This window comes from Apaloderma vittatum, unplaced genomic scaffold (assembly GCF_000703405.1).
Source record: "Apaloderma vittatum isolate BGI_N311 unplaced genomic scaffold, ASM70340v1 scaffold37692, whole genome shotgun sequence".
Classification (NCBI taxonomy): Eukaryota; Metazoa; Chordata; class Aves; order Trogoniformes; family Trogonidae; genus Apaloderma; species Apaloderma vittatum.
Window position 1 is genome coordinate 2,151 of NW_009702763.1, and position 5,910 is coordinate 8,060.

The 5,910-nt window shown below is 40.9% G+C and overlaps 1 pseudogene; it reads right to left on the minus strand.

The window, feature by feature from the left end:
• LOC104270085 overlaps positions 1 to 4,885 on the minus strand; it is a 5,013-nt pseudogene extending 128 nt beyond the window's left edge.
• Between the last annotated feature and the right edge of the window lie 1,025 nt (positions 4,886 to 5,910).

Below are 5,910 nucleotides of genomic sequence, written 5' to 3' on the forward strand. Positions count from 1 at the left end.
TCCTGTGATAGTCCATGAGGTCTTCCCTTCCTGAAATGGAGCTGATGCTATTCTTCCGCTCTCGCATGGATGTTTGCAGTGAGTTTGGTGTCTGTCTGTAACTCTCCAGATCTGGGTCGTCAAGTTCCACGGAACTAGTGGAAACGTTTCTTCGGACAGAGAATGACCTGTCAAAATCCACTGGGGAGAAAGAACTACTGGGACTTGTTCCTGAGAGTCCAAGTCTATCGAAATCATCAGAAAGATAAGGGGAAGAAGGTGCTAACAGCATTTTTTTAGCAATTCGAGGGCTTGCAGGAACACTAAGAGTTGAACTGATGTAGGGATTATTCCCGGAGACAGAGTTTGCATGTGGTGAAACCCCTGAGCTGCAAGAAGAAAAATTCATGTAATTATCAGCATCTAAAGCATTCTGAGGTAGATCTTTTTCTCCAAGTTTTTTCCTTTTAGTATTACCCAGAGAGCTTCTGGGGGGCAAACTTAATGGCACCAGCTGGCTTTCTGTTGATTTATAAAGTCTAGGTAGGGAACGACTATACATTCCCATATGACTTAGAGATCCACCAGAGTATTTCCTAGGCCGTGAACCCAGAGTCTCCATCACCACATCCTTGTGCTTAACTGGTTTTATATGAAGGGACAGGTTGTCTTCAACATTCATCCTCCTGCCTTGCTTCGGGCTAGAAGGCATGCTGGCCGCCCCGGAATTGTTAGCAGGTGAAAGCATCAGCTCATTCCCCGAGCTTCCATTCCACATGGTCAGAAGAGAGCCTGAGATCTTCTTTGTCTCCAGCATTCCTGGGAAGTAGACGTTGTCATAAGATTTGTTTTTCTGACTGTACTTTGAGTAGTGAAACTTATCCATGTGTCCAAGGGATTTTTCATTTTCTCTGCTGGTATGAATATCAAAGTCTGTCCTTCCTAAACTGTACCCACAGAGGGATGGAGATGTGCCCGATATGGAACCCAAATGCTTTACAGAGATGCTTTTATCTGGAAGATATGGGCTTTCACAAGGGAACTGCTTGCCTCCTTGAATTTTGGTAATAGAGTGTGTATTTTTAACACTGGAGGAAGAATTAGGTTTAACTGGCATAGGTTGTGAAAGGGTTAAATACGAGCCAGCGTAGTCCCCATTTGTTTTAAATTTGAGACTTGATGAATATTTCTTTGGGTTGAGGTTTTCCATAATATCCTGGAGACCATTTTCAAGGGAATTTGCCACAGAACCCTTGCCCAAACTAGCATTTTGTAATTCCATCTGGCTTTGTGTGTGGCTATACTCAGCCATAATCTTAGTGGAATCTGTAAAGAAAAAAAAAAATATTAAAAAAAGGATTTAGCAATTAAGTAGCCCCTTGCATGTGCATGCCTGTACATTAACTTGGAAATAACACTTTTTGTAATAATTGCTGTATGTGTAGTAAATATGTCTCAGATCATTAAGCAAAGGAGGGGTTGCACAACTTTCCCATCTCCACTTTTGCAAGAAGATGGAGACTAAAAAAGAATGGGTAAAAGAACATCACCAAATTCACACCACACACCAGCAACACAGCTGGAAAGATGCTGGACTCTTTCTTCGGTGTCCTATCCATGGCAGGAACCCGTGGCTCAGCCTTTATAAACCTGAGCCTCTTAAAACGTCCACAGAGTAAAGAAGCGTAATTGTCCTGATGTTTAACACCTGAGCGACTGAGGTGCAGGGAGAAGACACAAAGCAGATGGCAAAGAACCGAATGCAGGTCTCCCAGGGCTCAGGATACTGAACAGAAGATATTGCTCTGGACCACCTCTTCTTTTGACCCGTGCAACTGGTGCATCTGAGCCCCAATATACTAATGAGCCCCCTTCAAAGCTCAGTAGGAGTTTGTCACCTTTCTGCTTACTCTGTGAACTGTTGTGCCAACCTTCACGGAAAAATACAAAATCGAGGCCCGTTTTTCAAGGTGTTTCAGCTCAGTGCTCTTTAAATATTAAGCTGTAACTACCTCTGCAAAGAGCTAGTTAGTGAAAAGATAGCCTTAAGGAAGTATAATGTCATCATGACATATGAAGTATAACGTCATCATGACTTCATTCAAAATAACAATAAAAACACATGACCATGAAAAGTACTGACAGGGGCTGAAGGATCCAGGTCTTAACACTTGTTCAGAATTATAATTTCTATTCTGGAAGGGGATACTGACCAAAAAAGCCTTTGTTGTGGCAGACAGCATTGATCAATGATGTGTCAAGCTCCAGCCTACAGCTCTGAGCCCCGCTTTGCCGAAAGCAAAGGAAGGAAACTCAGCTCCCATCAGTTTCAGTCACTGCAGGAGATAAACTGGACCCCAGAAGGCTTGTGCTTAGACCTCAGCTGATGCAGAAATGGCACCCTTAATGTCTACAGTAGCTCCTTTGCATGTGCTAAGCCGTGCTTCAAACTAACACTAACACTAAGACAGTTGGACTTGATGATCTGAGAGGTCTTTTCCAACCTTAATGATTGTATGATTCTAATCAAGCACTCTTCAGTGTCAGTTCCCGCAGCGCCAGCAAGCATCACTTCTGAAAATAAGGGTGAAATCTGGGATTTACTCTTGGCTCAGTCACATTTCACCCGTGACTTCAGCCACCTCATGAGAAACCTAATCTCAGCTTGTCACTCACCAGGAAAACCTGACATCCAGACGTGTAAAGTGCCTTTGAAATCCTCAGTGGCAATCCTTTAATCCTCTCCCAAGTACCACTTCAGACAATTATCTGAACCTAGACACAAAACTTAGATTCCTACCCTGAACCAGAGCTGATATACGATCTGGTTTCATTGAGGATCACTAGGTTCAGATAACTGAAGGTGCCATTACATTCTTTGAGTGAGTCCTCATTTCTGGGACAGAAAACACCCCTGCAATTCATTACTGTCCAGGGCACTGTTCCATAGACCTCTGCACATGGTTCCTCTAAGTGTGGTTAAGTCTTAAGTGTGAAACAACACATTTTCTTGTATTCTCAAAGAACAAAACCCGTAAGATTAAGAGCAGAAGCGGCCATCAATAATAATGCAATTGAATAGGCAGAAGATAAAAGGAGTCAGCATCAGAGGGGAGAAAAAAAAATAAAGTAAAAATTAAACACCTTCTTGAGAGTAGTCAACCTGGCTAAGCATGTATTAACTACAAGCTCTTGTAGTGGCCAAAAACATGGCCTCAGGTTTACTGTTAAACAGAATTTCATATTTTTATGCTGCCTGTGATATTATTTGCTGTAATTTTAACATGTTTGTTATGATGCTACAACAATCCAAGTTGTCTTTGAACCTGTAAGTTCACGGAGCTCTCCATCACCACTGTGAGCAGTGAAACAGCAGTTTCATATAATCTGATGTTTTACTTGACATTTTTATCTGTTTTCACAACTTTTGATCAACAGCAAAGATGTTCAAACGAGTAAAAGGAGAAACATGACGACCTTCAATCAACAGAACTCTTATCAAGACAAGACAAAATTGTCTGGAAAAGATCAAGCATTCATGGTATTAATGGTGTTATATAGAAGAACAAGATGAAAAAGTTATTTCAGAGCACAGATAGAAAGCATAATGTATGTGCCTCGTATATGTAGCCTTTAATTGTGGAACAGAACTTAATTTCTATCCTCATCCCTTTTTCCTTCCCTCTTGCAAATCTTTCTTAAAATTGAAAGATAATCTCATACCAAAATCATACTGTCCAAATCATAACTTGAACATAGCTAAAGTTCAAAGTTTTTTGCATAAATTCCACCAGCTCCTACATAAATAGCTTAGCAGAGTTATTAATGGGACATTAATAATTGTTTATTACTCCCTTGCAACACCAGTAGGGCACATTTAATCCTACAAAGACTAGATGCTTTTAAAAAAAAATTTTAAAAAGTTAGTTCATGGAAACTTTCAGGCCTGATCACCACAGTAGTGAAGGGTTCATTGTACTTGAAACTTAAACAAGTACCTTAAGAAAAGGTCACGACACCTTCGTGTAACCACTTGGATTCAGCTTTTCTCTACTATTTCTCATGCCAGTTCTGCGTTTTTTGGTTCCAGCACCACAGTGCCCACAATCATACCGTTAAATCCCAACTGGACGACAGCACATGTTTAGCTGAACCATGGAGCTGCTTCCCACAAACCAGATCTTGTTTCATAGAATCGTAGAATGACCTAGGCTGGAAGTGACCCTAGAGATCATTTAATCCAACCTCCCTGTTTGTTTTGATTATTTTTAGGGCAACATCTGGGATAAGACTTCGCAGATATACGTTACACATCCTGGCTGATGTTGCCTTCGCAAGCAGCTGCAGGGATCGAGGGCGGGCGGTCGGGCACGCGGAGCACCCTCAGCCCATCCTGCAGCCAGGTCAGACCCAGCTTTCCCTTCACAACCTTCAGAGCAAGGCTCCTCTGTTTAGCAAAGAATTTGCTGCCTGCAGCTATACAGAAGGAAATTCTCCCTTTTTAGTTTTTTTCTTCATTTTCCCCTTCTCATTCCTTTTCTTCCTTTCCCAAGTTGTTTAGCTGGGGGTCACTGATATCTATTCCAGCCAGGCATAAACCTGATTGGGGAGGGCTGGCTGACTGCACCACGTCCGGCTGTGGCCTTATTTTGGCTGGTAGTAGAGCTAGACATGGAGTAAGTACTGAGCGCTGATCCTCCCCATGTGTCGGGAGAAGTAGAGGGACAGAATCAGTGACAAATTCTGCAAAACCTCAGTACATTTACAAACAGACTTCATTTTTATTAATTGATTACCTGATCCGACATTCTGAAAGGAGGAGAGGTTACTTCTGTTTGGCATCATATTCGTCTTCTACAGGACAGTTAAAACAACACTAATTTGAGTGAACCAGATAAGTTTTGACCTGTAAATAAAGGAACCAAAGAAAAAAAAACACATTGTGTTAAGAAACGTATTCTGAAAACATTTTTCAAATGTATAACATAGACCAAAATTGGCTAAAATTTCCAGACGTAACTCAAAAAGAAACATGTTAAAAGATATTTGGAAAGGGCACTCCATGTGAATTCTATGAAAAAAAAAACCTCTCTGCAGTTGTTTTATCTTTAAAGGACCATATAATTTTATTTGGTAATCAGTTATTATCTATGACCCTGACTCTCTGCAGGCAGTTACTAGTCACAGCTCCTAAGTTTTGTCTGCAGTAGTGTGGCTTCCTTAAGAAATCATTAACAAGGCTGGATGTTTCTGCTGAAGGTTTTATTTTTGAAAGCCCATAGCCCAATTTCAGCCCACACAATACCAGCATCCAGCAATCGCGAATAAACCTATGCAAAACCAGGTATGTAATCCAAAACACAGAAAATGTTTTGGCATGCAATGATTTCTGAGGTTCCAAAGAAGCTAGACTAGGAATGCAAACTGATTCTTTAAAGCTTATTTAAAAAATAATAAAAAAATTTACATGGCTACAAGAGACTTGGCTTAAAAGAAATTCCAGAATTAAATCCCAGCCACTAAAGACTAAAATTAAATCTAAATCCAAATAGAAGATCTCTAGTGTGTTGCTCTATTAAAAGATTTCTTTTTTTTTTATACACACATGTCTGTTTTTAAAAGGTCAACAAAAAAGCTTTAGAAAAATTGCATCAAGTGACAAAATTAATGGTGACCATCTGTAAGTCCTCTGGGCTTTAACTGTGGACAAGCAAATAGAAACGCAGCAGAAAAACAAGTGAAGAATGGAGACAGATGTCTGGGGCTGTCTAGAGACAAGCCACCCATTTAATTAACCGCAGTCGTCACAGCCGTGTTTGAGGTCTCCGTTGGGCAGACTTTTCATGCCATGCTTTTTCACATTATTCTCCCAGGAGGACAGCCTGGGGAGAAGGGCGCTGGCTGCTAATCCCTGCAGAAGGAAGCTCCTTC